This window comes from Bidens hawaiensis, unplaced genomic scaffold (assembly GCF_021521415.1).
Source record: "Bidens hawaiensis isolate Kalapana, Puna unplaced genomic scaffold, B.hawaiensis_p1.1 tig00025011_1, whole genome shotgun sequence".
Taxonomy (NCBI): domain Eukaryota; kingdom Viridiplantae; phylum Streptophyta; class Magnoliopsida; order Asterales; family Asteraceae; genus Bidens; species Bidens hawaiensis.
The window spans coordinates 57,786-75,621 of NW_027493975.1; positions in this window are offsets into that span (position 1 = coordinate 57,786).

Sequence of the window (17,836 nt, forward strand, 5' to 3'; positions counted from 1 at the left end):
TGTTTACTTTATTTGTGTGTGTTTGTATAGTGTAAATCACCCACCCAAGGGGAGCTCACATTGGGTGGGTTCCGTATTCATTTATTATATGAATCTTTTATCGATTACGGGATCGTTTGTCCTTTTTATATATTTATATCATATACTCGATCGTTTGATTTACCACACCCATCTCAGTAGTTTATCAAAAACAAAATCTGTTCGGTGTCGGATCCGGTGTTTGGACCTATTAATGGTATCAGAGCGGGTTTGAATCAACTTATTCAACTTTGTTCTTGATATTCGGGTTCTATTTTCTCTATTACTCAAACCGAGACGTTAATTGAAGACTCGTTGAAGTTTTGAAAATAAAGTTTGAAGATCTTGGAAATAAAGGTGCTTGTAGTTTGTTTCGGGTTCGTATATCCAGATTCAGTGCCGATTTTGAGGTTAGTTTTATGGTTTTTGTGAAGTTTTTTTCAGGTTTTTGAATAAGAACACGAAGAACAATGGGTGCTCGTGTGTGTTTTAAAGCTGAATTGCCAAATTTGTTATTATTTTTTTTTTTAAAAAACTATGCTTGTTTCTGTTTCTATGTTCAAGATTGTTGAAGTTCATGTGATGATGTTGCCAGCATACCATTTTTCCGGCAGAGAATAATGTTGCAGCTGGGACGTGTTTATGGTGGTGTTCTGTAACATTCGTTAATTTTAAAACCCGAAAACCCGACCCATTTTAATTTTTCGATTTTGTTTATAAAAATATACATACATGCATACATACATGCATACATATATACATACATACAGCCCTTGATTAAGATGGATCAATTACCTACATTGATTATGGCAATTTTGTAATTAATTGGACATTGATTTAATGAGTTTTTAATATAAAAGGGTAGTGTGTTAATTTTGTTCAAAGCATAAACATTGAAAATGGCTGATGTTAATCAAAGTTCCACACATCATGCTTGCAATCGTTAGTTATTCTCAATTTAAAAAATTAGCAAATATTTTCTCAAACCTCAACCGATTCTTTCAAATCTTGGATTTGTAGGTGAATATTAGTCTTTAATTTTGTATAAAAGGGGGTTTTGTTGACGAAAACCTAGGTTGTGTAGTGAATGTGGTGTAGCAATCGACGATTAAGAAAGTTAGGTTTTTCTTATTAATCCAATTTCATATTTATTTCTACACAATTAGATTATGCGAAACCCTAATTGTATGTCCGAATTACTAGATTATGGTTTTAAATTCTTTATAAGATGCTTGACAACATCTAGTCGGTGTTATAAAAAAGATTTACAATTGTAAGTGTTTTTTAATTGAAACTCAATAATTATTTGCAATCCATTGGAGAACGTTTTGATGAATTGTAGGTTTGTTCTCTTAAATGCGTTATTATTAATTGTTCTTATGTATATCTGTTATGTAGATATACTAAATTTCCTACACTGCACGTGTTTTACCTACACCATAAAGTAACAAATAAGTTTTTGGAGTAGTTGTTTTGTTGATTAAGAAGGAAATTATTTAGTTTCATGTATCTTAATAGAAATAACACCATGACTATGAATACAGGCTTAATTCTATGTTGTGTAGATAGGTTTGTGCATTGTGTAAATTCAGCAAGTTGTGTGTAGGGAATATGTTAGGTGTGTAGGAAATAATTATTAGAAGTACATTATTTTGTTTAGGAGGTAACTAACATTGTTTAGGTATTGATTGTGATGGTACTGGACTTAAACAATGTATGTCATGTAACATCCTGTTCTCTGATTTCAGTTAATAAACGAAATATGATAGTGTTATGAGTCGGGCTAGTGATGGGTAAATGGATATGGGTTATGGATTTGGGTTATGGAAGAAATAAGGATAGACCATGGGCTTAAGCTCATGATCAATAATTATATAAACCATTAATCACCCATTAAATTCATTTTTAGACATACTCCATACACCACAAAATCACACACTTAAGCTCTATCTCTCTAGTCTCTCTCTAGCCGAAATCACCAAGGAAACCGATCCCGACCCAAGGTATGATAGTATTATATTGTATGAGCTTAAGCCCGTTAAAGATAATCGCGAAACGACGAGCCGACACCGTTAAACCGTTTAAGTCACGAGATCCAGGTGGAATCGGGTATAAACCGAACCTATGATGAGCTTAGGGGTCACCCTAGCTTAGATCTGGATCGAATGGGACGAAAAACGGTGAAAACGGTGCTGAAACACGTTTTTCCGGCCACCGCCCGGTTTTCCGGCACGGCGGCGCCGGAAAGGCGGCTGGGTATTTAAGGATGTCAGAGAATGTTTCTGACATTCTCTGACAAAACCTAACCCTAGTTCGCTAAGAAATAACTAACGAATTAAAGTGATTCGCTAGCTGATTCGCCTAAGGAAACATAACAAACTAACTTCAGTTCGTTAAGGGGAAAGGATAGCGAATTACCCTTGATTCGCTATAGTTAAAAGATAACGAATTGAAAGGTCCAATTCGTTACATAGACTGGTTCGCTATGGACTGATTCGTTAAGGGTCCAGTTCGTTAGAAGGGTTCAATTCTTTAAAATAACCAGTTCATCATGACAAGTCAGTTCGTTAAGGATAGGTAACGAATTAGAAGTTTAACAGAATGACAATAACAGTCCCTGGACTTAGAAAAGAATGATTTAATTACAAAGAAGCCCTTGGACTACTAAGTGGCAAATTATTTAATGATTCGAAATCCTAATGGAAAATTTGTTAAGGCAGCTAACGAAAATAAAATTTTTCCAAGCTGACCTGGCAGCTTAACCCCAGCCAGGGGCTCTGCCCCTTGGACCCCGCTAGGGGCTGCCACCCCTTGAACCCCGCTGCCAGGGGCGCTGCCCCTGGACCCCCGTTCGTTGGGGGTAATTAAACTAGAGAGACGATATGTGTAGTGATAGTCTATTGATACGTATAATTATTATACAGTTAGTCGTGCACAGCTCAAGAGGGGAATAACCGTAAACAGTGAACGCAGCCACATTGAGGTGAGTTTCTAGCCCCACTTTCTTGTTATGTTTTCGGGGCTGTGTGCATACTCGATGTGATAGTCAATACATTTACCTTAGGTGGTAAGTGTATGCCTTGTATGATTTATGTATAACGATTGCTTGACGGTGCGTGAACGATCTTTGGATATTGCATGTGCCGTCAAGTGTTAGTTAAAGGTATGATTGATATGTATGATGTATGAATGACGTATGTATGATTATGTATGAAGTATGAACAATATATGTATGAAATGTTGATGGTACGTGAACGCTCTTCGTAGATTGCACATATCGTCAAGGAAAGTATGTAAATGACGTGTATGTTATAGTAGAGCGAATGTAGGGAACCGACCCTAATAATGTCGGCGAATGAAGGGAACCGACCCTAATAATATCAGCGAACGTAGGGAACCGACCCTAATAATATCGGCTAAGGTTACAGGGCGTAATGCTCTTTAAAACGTATATGTATGAATGAAAGTATGTAAGTAAGTACGAAAGAAAGTGTTGGAACTCTGGAATCAATCTATAGCTATAACAGATCTCATATCTGTGTTAATACGATTAATACCTTAATCAATAGATCTAGCTCATAATTAACTGTGATTCAGTGTTATATGTGTATATATATATATGTATTATCAGTATGTTTATAATAGTAATTGGTATAATATTAAGATTGAAGATCGAGAGAGTGTTTGGACAGCAATTCGATAATTAACTCTCTAAAACTTAACTTAAGAGTGAACAGGGTTCACTATAAATAGAAGACAGGTCTGGTTCGCTAACATCCCCTAGCGAACCAGAACCTACTTCGTTACAAACATTAAATAGGCGAAACACCCCTGATTCGTTAACATCCCCTAACGAATCATGAGGGAATAAGGTTAAGTCCTAGTTCGCTAACATCCCCTAGCGAACTAGACTTTATACATAACGAACTAGATAATAATTAAACTAATTATTACATTAAATATTGAACAAAAACGTTAATGATAATTACAAAGACTCAAAACGCAAAACCGTGCACTAACAGACACCCCCTCGTCTTGAGCTCTTTGTCTTTAAGTTACTTGAAGCGCTTGGACCGCCAGTCTCTGCAACTATGAATTCCATTTTCATGACAAACACGCACAACGTGTTGGAATTGCATAGCCAGGTCGTAATCTTCACGGCGCTCGCTCAAAATCTGCTTCCTGTATAGCACATCATTGTCTGTTTCAGATAAATTAACCAACCACATCGGGTCAATTATCTTGATTAGTTCGGTCTCCAGTCCTCGACCAACAACAATGACGACCTCGCCCGTACGATTGTCAAAGTACCATCGGTTGAAAGAGAGATGCATTTGTTGGGGCATCGTCTTCACCGACACTCTCTTCATCGTCTTCGGCGGTTTTACTTTAAGCACAAGTTTCTTTCACCCAGTCTTTGGATCAATCTCATCAATGCGTTTACTTCTCGGAACCTGGGGCTTGAAGAACTTGAACCCATGATTAACTTCGAACAGCAAGTGTTGATGAAACCACTCAGCTGTCTTGATGCCACCACGATTGATAAATGGACGCCTCGCGAGGGTACGAACATCCCAACGCGGTAATGTAAGAACATCCATCATCCTCTCGTAGTACTGAACTCCCTTCTCCCATTTCACTATACATACCTTAAGCTCGGAATCATATAGCCATGAGACTATGTCACCATGAACCTTGGGTAGAGTCTTGAAGGTAGTTACTTGATTCTCTTTGACCCATGCAGCTGTTGTGTCTTTCCGTTCTTGATCAACAAATCGATACGCCTTGATAATCTTACCCGCAGCTTTAAATCTGAACCACTTATCAATATCTTCATCAGTTGGATCCACAATTGGGTCAAACCGAGTATCCACAACTTTCTTTCCCTTGGACATCTTCTCTAAATCATCCTTAGCTGCTTAAAAAATTTGTTCATTAAAACCGGAGCATCTTGATCAACGTTCGTGTGTTGATACAAATCAGGATACTCCTCAGCAGTGACGTCTTCCATCTCAACATCCTAATCTTCGTAAATAAAATTTGTGTTCATTTGACTAGACAGATCATCCTCAATTGCTTCCTCATTCACCACTTCGACATCAGGTTCTGTTTCTAACGCGGTCAACTGTTCGTCATTCAACCCAAGCAGTATAGAAATCTGCTCTCGTGTCAGAGACCTGTCGACAAACTCACCCTCCTCTATCTCATCCTTGTTCACCATGCTTCTAATCACCCCCGATCCATCCATAAATATTACCGTGTCGGCTTCAATCATCTCTATTGGTTTAGCAGCCGAATAATCACGATACACAATAATCTGTTTCTCTGAATAGTCAACAGAACTCGTACCCGCACCAGACGCAGGGTCTTGAGCTTGTTTAGTCTCACCACCAGCACCAGTCTCATCATCATCAGAATCTTCCTCATTATTCTTGATCTTTTTCAAAGCATCATCTTTGCAAGTTAATTGAAGAATCAGATCATCTTGCTCTTTAATCTTCACCTCCTAAGACTCAACAATCTCACGTAGGGCCTTTGTTTCCTTTTGACAGAAAGAAACATAACTTACTAGTTTCTTCTGATTCTCCATGAGACGTTCTTGATTTAACCAATCAGCATTCATCTGGTTCTCATACAAATGGAGAAGATTTAAAAGCATTTATGTCTGACGATGTGGTGGCATATCATACAAGGATGGATGAATTGGTTGGATTGGACCTTGAGGCCTTGTAATTCTCATAAATGATAGATCACTTGGAGGAGGAAGCCTCATAGGTATGGTTGGAGGAGTTGGAGCCACAATATCAGTTGGCAATGGTATTTCAGTTAATGCTGACTGAGGTATCATGCCCAACTGCTCATGTGATACCATCGTCCTCGTCAAGGTCATTGCCGGAGTGCTAGTTGTAATTGGCACTACCGGGCGTGGAGGAGTTGGTTGAAGAGGTGGTGGCACAACAATAATGACACCAGCCCCAGCAGACACACGTCTCTTCTTAGATGGCTCACCATTTACCACAGCTTTCCCTTTTCTTTTTCTTTCTAATTGAGCATTAATGGTGGCAGCTAATGCAGCATCAACTGCGTCTTGTTGTTCTTTAAGAGCGGCATCACCAGCACCACCATTTCCACCTTTATTACCCCCTGCACCATCATTCCCATTACCACCATCATTTCCATCACCACCATCATTTCCATCATCACCATCGTTCCCACCTTCACCTTCCTCATGCTCGGAATCTGAATCATCATGAATCCAGCGATCCTCGGAAGGACATACATAATTAGGATTAATGATATGACCAATCATTCATTTATCCGCTGGCCTTGCCTTTCGATAGATAGCCATTCTACGTACTGTGTCGGCTGTCATGTGTTCCATATAAAGCTTATCATTCACCAAGGTTTGATCAATTGCTAAATTAGGTAACAAGTCTTGAATAATCAGCTGCAAAAACCGAGGATACATTAAAAATTTCTTCTTCTGGTCAGTCTGCTGAACTTGTTCTGCCAAATGATCGAATACAAGTTCAGAGTAGTTGAATAGCTTGTTGAGGAATAAAGCCACAAAGACTGATTGCAAACTGAGTCGACATTCATCAAAGCCACCCGACGGACACTCATATAGTGAATAAGAATATGCAGAAGATATTTGTATGGTAGGCACAATCCATTCTTGTTCAGCATAGATTTATTAACATCTCCACCGTAACGTACATGGGTAAACAAACCCCTGACCAATTGCCTATCGAATTCACTCGGGTTATCATCAGTATCAGCAAATGGAAGCACACGACGAATTACTTTAACATCAATTGTAATTAGAGTGTCATTGATCATGGCTCGAATATGCTTCTCTTCCTCCACATACGCAGCAGTATCCCAAAACTGCCTGACAATACTTAGATACACCGTATGTTGAACAGTGATGGCGTAATGTATCACTGACCGTCTTAGAAAGGCCAACATATCTCCAAATGTAGCTATATCAGCAACGTCTGAGGCAACATAAGCACAGATGTTGTGCTTTTTGTCAGATGGTAATAAAATAACATCAGCATGCTTCTCCTGAGGAGGTTGCTCTTGTGGTGGTTGTTCTTGAGGTGGTTGATCTTGTGAAGGTTGTTCTGGTGGTGGTTGTTCATGTTGCCCTTGATCGGAAATTTGTGGATCTTGATGTACTTGATCAGCCATGTTTATTGTATAAGTATAAACGAATATGAGAAGATGTAGAATTGTATTCAATATCACAATATGTCAACTTATTTATAAGTGGTGTATCCTTTGTTATAAGGTATATGTATTTAGTTTATTTACGCGTTTAGACGATTGAAATACTTATAATTTAAAATGAATTTTAAAGTTAATTACATAATTAAAATTGAATGTCATTCGTTAAATATCCCACTGATTCGTTACTATTCAATAACGAATTGTGCGATTCGCTATCAAGTAAATAAACCAACGAAGTAGCGTTAGCGAATTACTTGCAAGATAACGAACTAAAGATCTGGTTCGTTATACTTTTAACGAATCCACATATGATTCGTGAACTTCATTCTTCGCTAAGCTAGTTCGTATATGTCCTTAACGAATTGGACATGAAATAGTTCCAATTCGCTAAGGAGAACGAATGGTCCATTAATTAGACTTAATCTTTGACTCCTCATAGTCAAGGTCAAAATTGCGATAAACACAGATAGTCAACAACACAAACCAAGCTACAATTAACACATGTGTATCGTCAAACAAACACAGTAGCAGGTCTATGTGACTCGGAATCACTAAACGAAGCTCACGGTGTTAAGATTGAGGCTTAACACCGTATCCTAACTCAGAACAAATAATACATTAAACAGAGCCTAAAACACTTAAGCATTCAATTGACCCGGCAAACAACAATCAATCGTTGATTATCGTCTACCCAGGGTATCGGAATCACATTCCGATCACACTGAATCATAAATAAGCAGATTTACCATGATAAATCATAAACAAATTGGGTTTATAACTCGGAAAACCCTTAAAACATAAAAGTTCACAAATGGTCTATTAAAGCTCAGTCATTTTTGACGAAAATCATATCGCCGTGACCATCTATACCTGAGAAACACAAAGATATCCTTGAAATGTCGAAATATGAAAGTCGAGATTTCAGAGAAAATTTTGAATAGGGTATCTTTAGTGTGAAGAAAAAGATGAACAGTGAAGGACTATTCGTATTTTCTGTCTTATATAGGCTAGTACGTTACCCGAGGTACACTTTGTACGAATTACTTAATTCGTTTGAATTTTAAATAACGAATTAGCTAATTCGCTATTCTAATTCGTTACCTTATGGTAGCAAACAAGACATGATAAGTGTCTTTGATTCGTTAAATATGTATAACGAAGTAGGAATGATTCGTTACAGAGTGCGGAAGCGAATTAAGTGAGCGAACTAGAAACCAGTTCGCTAAAGAATCACCTAGTTCGTTATCCATAATTAACGAAGTTGAATGTTAACGAATTAAACATTTTATTTAATTTTAAATTTAATAAATAAATGAATTAAATAATCAATTAAATTAAGAAATTTAACTTAAAAGAATTACCGAGAACCTTTTATCCCGATAATTTTGATACCTTAAAAACGTTTTTTCTTTTACGAAACATAACTTTAAATAAATTATTTAAATAATATATAAAGAAATAATAAAATATTTTTGGTATTTTGTAAAAATATTAAAGAATGTATGTACAAAGAAATATCCGAACAGTTTAAAAATTTAACAATCTTTTTTTTATGATTTTAACCAAAAGAAATACATATTTTTGTGTTTTTGTTGAGTTTGAGAAGAGAATCATATTGACCAAATTTCCCTTCCATCACAGTTTTATATTTCAGCGATATTATGACTGGCGTTAAGTCGGTCATTGGTATTGTTGTCCACTTAAATCTAATAACAAATTTTCAAGTGTTTTTGTGATATGATTAATTGGTTCAATTATAGCACAGAATATCAGAAACTATCAGCCTCTAATCTCGGTTCAAGCTTAATTTGATTTTTGCCAAATCACCCCAACTTGACTTAAACCATTATAGTGTTAATCAAAATTTTTGATACCAATTGTGAAAATGTTGAGCAATGCGTCAAGTTTCCTTTACTGTGAGTGAGTATGCACAAGTCCATCTGTCGGTTTACATACATTGTATCCCCTGGGGTCCGTTTCTTAATGGTATTAAGACGCACGCAAGGGAGGAACCATGTATGACTAACAGCGGATTTTGATCAAGTCAGTAATTTGGATTTGTACGAGGTACAACAGTGATCAAGTTTAATGACTTTGGGTTTGCTCTAAAAGCGAGTGAAATATTCATGCATATGAATACCTAGATGATTAAGCCGCATAAAGACTCACAGTGTCCAGAATCCTAACGCTTGTTATTTGCTTTATTATATTTTTGGAGATCAACAATTATAAGGCTTGAGTATGATTGGTTATTACATTTCTGCCATCCTCACCGAGACTTTTGCTAGAGACTAACACCCATTACAATTTGGCGTTTCTTTATGTTTATATCACATACTTTACTCTACTTGGTTGTTTTAAGACCTACCAATGCACCAATGCAATTAAGCACACAACCTTTTAAGCTTACTTCTTGCTGCACTTGGGGTCAAGATAATCAATGTACTATCATTTTCTCTTTTTGCTTCAAAAACTCAAAATTTTGAGGAGCATAAAACAAAATAAAGATAAATTTAATCGCCCCAATTAACTTAAGTCTATAAATAAATGGCTGTTCTATCAATTCAACAAAATAATAATAGGACCAAGACATGCAAGCATGCTTCACAAACTTAAATAACCAACATAATTTTCAGCGAGAAAATTAATTTAAAAACGTATAACGAATGCCCCAACTATTTTCCATTTTCAGGTAAATGGCCAACCTGATCATTTACAAGTAAATGTCAGGACCAAACATATACACGTACATGTCCATCTAATGTAAATAATTGACATAATTTTCAGCAAACGCATGCAAAAATCTTTTTGGATTTTCTCTATACATACTTTAAAAACACAATATTTTTTTTCAATATTCTTACAAACAAAATAAACTTCACATTCTTTTTGAAATTTTCGGATTTTTCTGTACAAACTGAAAAGTACATTCTTTTTGGATTTTCAAATTTTAAAATGTTTTTGGTTTTTCAAGAAATATTTTAAAGGAAAACATTAAAGAAAAGAAATCACAATATTTTTGATTTGATTTTTCTGAATTTTCTAATGTTTTTGGATTAAGATTTTTGAATGTTTTTGGGTTTTATCTATACAAACGAAAAACACCATCTTTTTGTATTTTTTAGATTTTCACCCCCTGAAACCAATATAAATTTTAAAAGAAAAATTAACAGAAAATAAAGATAGTCATCCTTGTTTAAGGACATCAGCGAGAGTCTTCAATCCGTTTAAACCAAGCAAAAATTTAAAACGCGTTTTGTCAAAAGCTTTGGTAAACAAATCGGCTTTCTGAAAGTCAGTATGTACTTTCTCAAGGTCAAACAACTTCTTCTCAAAGCAATCCCGTATAATGTGATATCGAATTTCGATATGTTTTGTTTTCGAATGTTGTACGGGATTCTTTGTGATAGAAATTGCAGCAGAATTATCAATCAGAATAGGAGTAGTAAGAAACTTCAAACCGTATTCGCGAAGATGTTGTTGTATCCACAAAACCTGGGAACAGCAACTCGAGGCTGCAACATACTCAGCTTCGGCGGTTGAAGTGGAGACCGTTGTCTGCTTCTTACACTGCCAGGAACAAGCCGGTTTCCTAAAAATTGACATCCTGTAGTCGTTGATTTGAAGTTGATCTTGCAACCTCCATAGTCCGAGTCTGAATAAGCAGTAAGGTCAAAAGTATCATCCTTGGGGTACCACAACCTGATGTCTGGATTTCCCCTCAAATACCGAAGAATTCTCTTGACTGCATCTAGGTGAGTCACTCGTGGATTTGCTTGATACCTAGCACAAAGACAAACAGCAAACATAATATCAGGGCGAGAAGCCGTCAGATACATTAAAGATCCGATCATGGCACGATACAGGGTTGGATCAACGGTATCCTCCAATTCATCCGGTGATAAATTGTGACCCACGGGGAGAGGAGTAGAAGGGATTTTTCCGGCAGAAATCTTGAATCGGCTCAAGACATCGTTCACATACTTAGTCTGATGAATGAAGATTCCGTTAGCAGACTGGTGAACCTGCAGCACTAAAAAGAAATTTATCTCTCCCATCGAACTCATTTCGAACTTTGTTTGCATGGACTTCTCGAACTCCTTACACAATGTGTCGTTTGTAGACCCAAAAATAATATCATCAACATAAATCTGGACTAGGAGAAGATCATCACCAACAGTTTTATGAAACAGAGTGCAGTCGACAGTCCCTCTTTTGAAGCCAGTATCAGTCAGATGGTCAGCAAGCGTGCCATACCAAGCTCTCGTGGCTTGATGTAGACCATACAGGGCCTTGTTTAATCGGTAAACACGGTCCGGATACTCAGGATCTTCAAAACCATGCGGTTGTTGGACAAACACCTCTTCGTGTAGTTCACCATTGAGAAAAGCACTCTTAACATCCATTTGGTAGACCTTGATATTCTTGTAAGCTGCATATGCCAGGAAGATTCGAATCGACTCTAATCTTGCAACTGGAGCATATACCTCTGTGTAATCAATACCCTCTTGCTAATGAAACCCTTGCACCACTAGACGTGCCTTGTTTCTGACAATCACACCTCTATCGTCTTTCTTACACTTATATACCCACTTAGTCGGAATCGCTTTCTTGACTCTAGCAGGATTGTCTATTAAATCCCAAACACCCAATCGGGAAAATTGCTGTAATTCTTCCTGCATAGCTTCTACCCAAGAATGATCTTCAAGAGCCTTACGAGCTGTCGTTGGCTCAACTTGAGATAGAAAGCAAGTGAATTTAGCAAGATTTACAATTCCCGATGAATGTAAATTAGTGTAAGCACACAATATGTTATTATCACTTGACGAAGCAACTTGATGACGTGTACGAACGCCCACATCAAGTTCTCCAATGATGTTTTCCTAGTGGATGATATCCATGAACCCGAAGAGTGGGATTCTCAGGAACAACAACATTTTCAAATAAGTTAGCGTAATGTTCACCAAGTTCAGGAGATGAAACATTATCACTGTCAAGGTTAATTACTTGATCATCATCAGAAGAAGTGGAAACATTATCGATAGCCACTGGAGAAGCAACTTGAGGTTCCTCAGTTGGAGAATCAGGTTGAGTTGCAACATCATTAGAACTTGAAAATCATGGAATTGCCAAATGATCTTCAAAGTATGCTCGAACCAGGTCTTCGTCAATGTGTTCAGTTGATGGAGTAAATGAATTAAATAAACTATCGTAGTCAAACATCCAATCGGGACCTTTCCCATGAGGATGAGTTGTGTACTTTTGACAGTCCACGTGGTACCACTCTTCAACACAACCAGATGTAAAATTGAATACCCTTTTCTTTGGAGATGCATATCCCAAAAAATACCCTTCGATAGCTTTTTCTTCAAATTTACCCGCATCCTTCTTCAACATAGTACAAGGACACCCAAAAGGTTCTAGATACTTTAAATTAGGTTTTCGGTTATTCAATAACTCATAGCTTGTCTTTTTGAGTCTTTTAACAGTTAGAACCCGATTAAGAGTATAGCAAGCTGTATTCACCGCCTCATTCCAGAATTGGACGGGAAGCTTAGAGTCAGCGAGCATTGTACGTGCAGCTTCAATCAAGGTTCAATTCTTTCGTTCGGCAACACCATTTTGTTGAGGTACATAAGGTGCACTGTATTCCCAATGAATTCCTTTGTGAGTACAAAAGAAATCCAATACAGTGTTTTTGAATTCTGTACCATTATCACTTCGGATTCTCCTCACCTTTTGTTTGTACAGTGATTCGATCTTGGTGATAAGGTTTTGTACCAAAACCGGTGTTTGATCTTTCGAACTCATAAATAACACCCATGAGTATCTCGAATAATCATCAGTCACCACAAGACAATACCAATCCCCAGAAATACTCGTACGATTCACAGGACCAAACAAATCCATATGAAGTCGTTCAAGATGAGTATTAATGGAATTCAATAATTTAGAAGGATGTGTTTTCTTCTTCTGCTTGCCCTTTTTACATGCAACACAGTGATCGGATAATTTAAAATTCTTCAACGAGACACCTTCCACTAAATCATTAGCCATCAAATAATTCATCTTTCTAACATGTATGTGACCCATTCTACGATGCCATAGAATCGAGTCTTTCTCGGTTACCTTCGAGACAAAACATATTTCGATCGATGTGGATATCTTAGAGCTCATGTTCAAGACATAAATATCATTCGATCGTGGTGATCGCATGACAACCATGTCCTCGGGAATAACATAACCCGGTTTCAAGATAAGACATTCCTTGTCAGTGAATATCGTTGTGTACTTTTTATCACAAATCTGCGATACACTTAATAAGTTATGATCCACTTTATCACAATAATTTACTTTCTCAAACGTGATGTGACCATTTGAAACTTCACCCTCTTGTGTGATCATGCCCCCAAAATTCCCAGCAAATGCCACATAACCCCCTTGAATATTCCTCACGTTGGTTAATAGGTCGAGATTTCCAGTGATATGACGAGAACATCCACTATCCATTATCCAGTTTTCACCAGACACAGTCCTGGATGTACCCTACACATAAAATAAAGATGATTAGTTCAAAAAGGCAGCCCAGGCCTCAGTCTTGGGCACCTTTTGGTTTTCTCTTTGATCATTAACTTTAACAGAGTTCAAATGTTGTTCAGCCACTTGTGAATAAGTTACTTGCTTCCTAGACTTTCGTCTTAAGTAAGTTGCTTGAACAATGTTTGAATTCGTGTTCCTACAAATTGGCTCATGCGGGACAAACTTCGGTTTAACCTGACCATGTGTCTCATTAACATGAATAACCTTCCGTGGATTCACATTAGAGAACATAATATGAGTATCATCAGCATACGACACAGGTCGTTTCAGAATCTCCTTTACCAATGGAATTGGTTTAGAATTGTTCTTGATAAAAGGATGAAGATTCTGATAGCTCTTCTGATTACAATCCCTCACAACATGACCAAGTTGACCGCAAAGAAAACAGCTTCGCATGTCTACACGATGTGGTTGTGAGGTAGTTGGAATGAATGACGCAGAAGTTTGATGATGACTCACATTCTTGGTCATGCTCTTAGCAAACTCATCAGATAATTCAGATTTCTTTTTCAAGTAAAAATACATATTAGAACAATTTGAAAAACTTTTCAATGTGTCTGTCCCAGTTGACTTCACAAAGTTGATTTTCTTAGCTTGTTTTAAAACTTGCTTTGCCTTAGTCAATGGGTCAGATGTAACTGATGTTTTCGCTTGAGTATATCGACGTTCAAGATCTTGAATTTGTGACGTTTCATTGATAAAGACACTCTCAATAAGTTCAGGTTTAATGATACTTATTGGAATATCTTTTTCTGTGAACATCGTGTCCATCCCTTTTAATTTAAAAACTCTAACTGGTGAAGGCTTAGAACTAGGAGGATTAACAAATCGCATTAAGTCCTCATCAGAAATCTTTGGTTTATCTGACTTCTTTGCCTTTATTGGTTTAGTTTTTACCGGTTCTTCCTTTTTCATGTGAGACTTGAATGAACCATACACAGCTTCCTCAAATTCTTGAGGTTCGCAAAGAATATGATTTGAACTTGGGATGTTCTTATTCTTGTGTATAATCTCAGGTTCAAACACGTCCTCGATAATCACTTTGTCATCATTCTCAACAAAGACCTTTTTACTTTGAACATGAGGTTTTTGAGGAGCAACCTGGGTCTTAACAGTTTCTGTTTTAACTGGTTTTTCTGGTTTAACTGACTTAGGTTTTTCAGAAATCACAGTTTCTTTCTCAATCAAATCCTCTTCTTTTCTAGCAAAAGGATTAATTTTGTAATCATTGTGAAATGGAGGTGGAATTTCAACAAAACCAATACCTTTCTTAGAATCCTTTTGTTTACCAGATACGTCAATAATTTCATTTAACAGAAAAGAAGAATTTCTAAACTTTCCCAGTTTGTTCTTCAACTCAAGAACCTCATTCTCAAGCTCAGTTATCTTTGAACGATGTTTCAGAATTTCTTGAAACTTTTGGTCATTAATCGTCATTTTCATAGATTACTCAGCTTTGAGATCGTGGTTACTTGTCGACAATGCTTCAATCTTTTCTCGAGATCTCATTTGAGATTCAAGAGATTGTCGATAAGTATCCTTTAGAGAAGCAATTTCTCTTACCAGATTATCATTTTGACTTTTCAAAGCTTCTAACTTAGGTTTGTTAGATTCACAATCAACACATGATACTTTAACAGATGAAGTTGGAGGCTTGTCGCAAGAGTCGTCAGAATCAGATCCAGAATCATTATCAGAAGACATCTCACTCCCACTTATACCTTAACAAACTTTATGTAATCCAAACATAGCCAAATTTTCTTGAGCATCATTACATAATAACCGTTATGACCAGTCATTACCATCTGCTAACATTGCTTGTGTTGTAGAAGAGGATGGTTTATTTTCAGCATCACTACCTCGTGGTGTAGAAGAATTTTGATGTTGACCACAGGGACCAGTGTATTCTTTCTTTGGTTTGTCACATTCCTTTGCGAAATGCCCAAATTCTTGATAGTTATAACATTTTACTTTCAACTTGTTAAAACCCAATTTCTTGTTTAAAGCTGGAAGATCTTTTCCAGTTCTTTGCATGAACCTTTTAACTTTACGGACAATCATGGCCATGTTCCACTTTAAACCCATGATTTCCAAATCATCAGGATCTATCTGATCATAGTCCTCATCAGTTAAATCACTTGTGGCAATTTTGCTACTTACCAAGTTTTCATATGAAGACATGAAAGCTGTCAGAAAAGCAAAGTTTTGCTCAGCTTCCTTCATATTCACACTAGGTGGTGAAGCAAATGGATTAGTAGTAGTTGAACTTCCAGAGCCACCAGACAATCCAGAATTACCAGCAGAATAGAAACAAACTTTTGGATCATTGAACATAGTTGATTCTTTTTCACTGCCACTTGAGTAAGAAAAGCACTGATTGGAGAGATCGTTGAACTAAGAGGCATACTTCCACCATAGAAAGCTGGATCTTGATTTTCCCTGGAAGATTTTTGACACTTAAGATCATATTCTCTAGCTTCGATCTTTTGTAAAAATTCAAGTGCAGTCAAGTCTTCGTTCAAGAAGTAGTCATTCTCTTTTAAGACCATGAGAAATGTTGAATAAGAACTTGGAAGCACACTCTTAATAGTGTCAATTTTATTTGTTTCAGAAATATCCAATTTCATCTTGTCCATTTCAGCAATTAAGTGAATAAACCATGTAATAATCTCTTCAACTGTTTCTCCCTTCAATATATTAAAGTTCCGAAACTGAAACTTGAGCATCACTTTCTTACTCTCAGCTGTGTTCCAAATACTTCTCATACGGAGATATTGGAATAGAGAAGCACATCTCTTAGTATTACCCACTTTATGAAATATATTTTCTGGCAATGCCATAGTGAGAGTGGAACAAGCTTTTGTTTCGATTTCCAAAGCTTTCTTCTCTTCTTAAGAATATTGAGAAACTGCTTTAGGAACAAAACCAATAGTATCATCACCAATCAATGGTTCCTTATAAACTTCATCGAGACAATATGGGCAATCTGGATGAACAGACCCCAAATGAGCACGAAACCGAGGTTCCCACTTGGCAAAGTCACTGAACTTCATCAATCTTGAACATTTAGAATGTGAACCAATCTCGGTATCAAGTTGTAATATTTGTTGCGTCAACATGTTTTGAGACGCCAATGCATACATACCGGCCATTATTGACAAATTTTAAAATTCAAAGGTGTAACGAATCAAATAATCAAATAAGATTTAACGAACTGTGAACAGTTGTAGCGAACTGTGAACAGTAAAATAACGAATCTAATCTTAACGAAGTGAAGATTGATCAGACAACGAATCAGAATTGAGTTTAATGAATCAAATGGTTAACGAATCAACTCAAATCCACGAATCAGATGGCAACAATCAGTCAACGAACTAGTCAATACTAACGAATTGACTAAGTCAATCACGAATTACAGGCTTAGCGGATTAAAGATTTCTTGTAACGAATTAGACAACGAACAGACTATAACGAATCAGCTACAGTTGATTTAGCGAATCAACTATAACGAATCAAGTTGTTATAACCGTTTGTAACAAACTTTGATACCTTATGCCACGTGGCAAAGGTTGTTATGACACAAATCCCAATGTGGAAACGTATCACACAAATCGGTTTATCCAATTAGCGAATCAGATGACACGAATTAACAACTAACACGAGCTGGAAAACGAATCACTTGAAATATATAACGAATCAACAGAATTAATGAACGAATCAAAAGAAACAAGATAGCGAATCACCATACGGATGATATCGAATCAAGTTCATATTTGAATCTTCAAATCTTCAACGAGAAATTTCCAGAAATCTTGAAATGATGAACACCAAAACCCAGAACACCAGAAATTTTAGATCCGTAATACTATCTCGATTCTAGACTAAATCACACAAATAAACTATCAAATTACTCGGAATTCGATCACGAAACCAATACACCAAACCTCATAACCGATTATAACCAATATCAGTCCAATTTCATCAA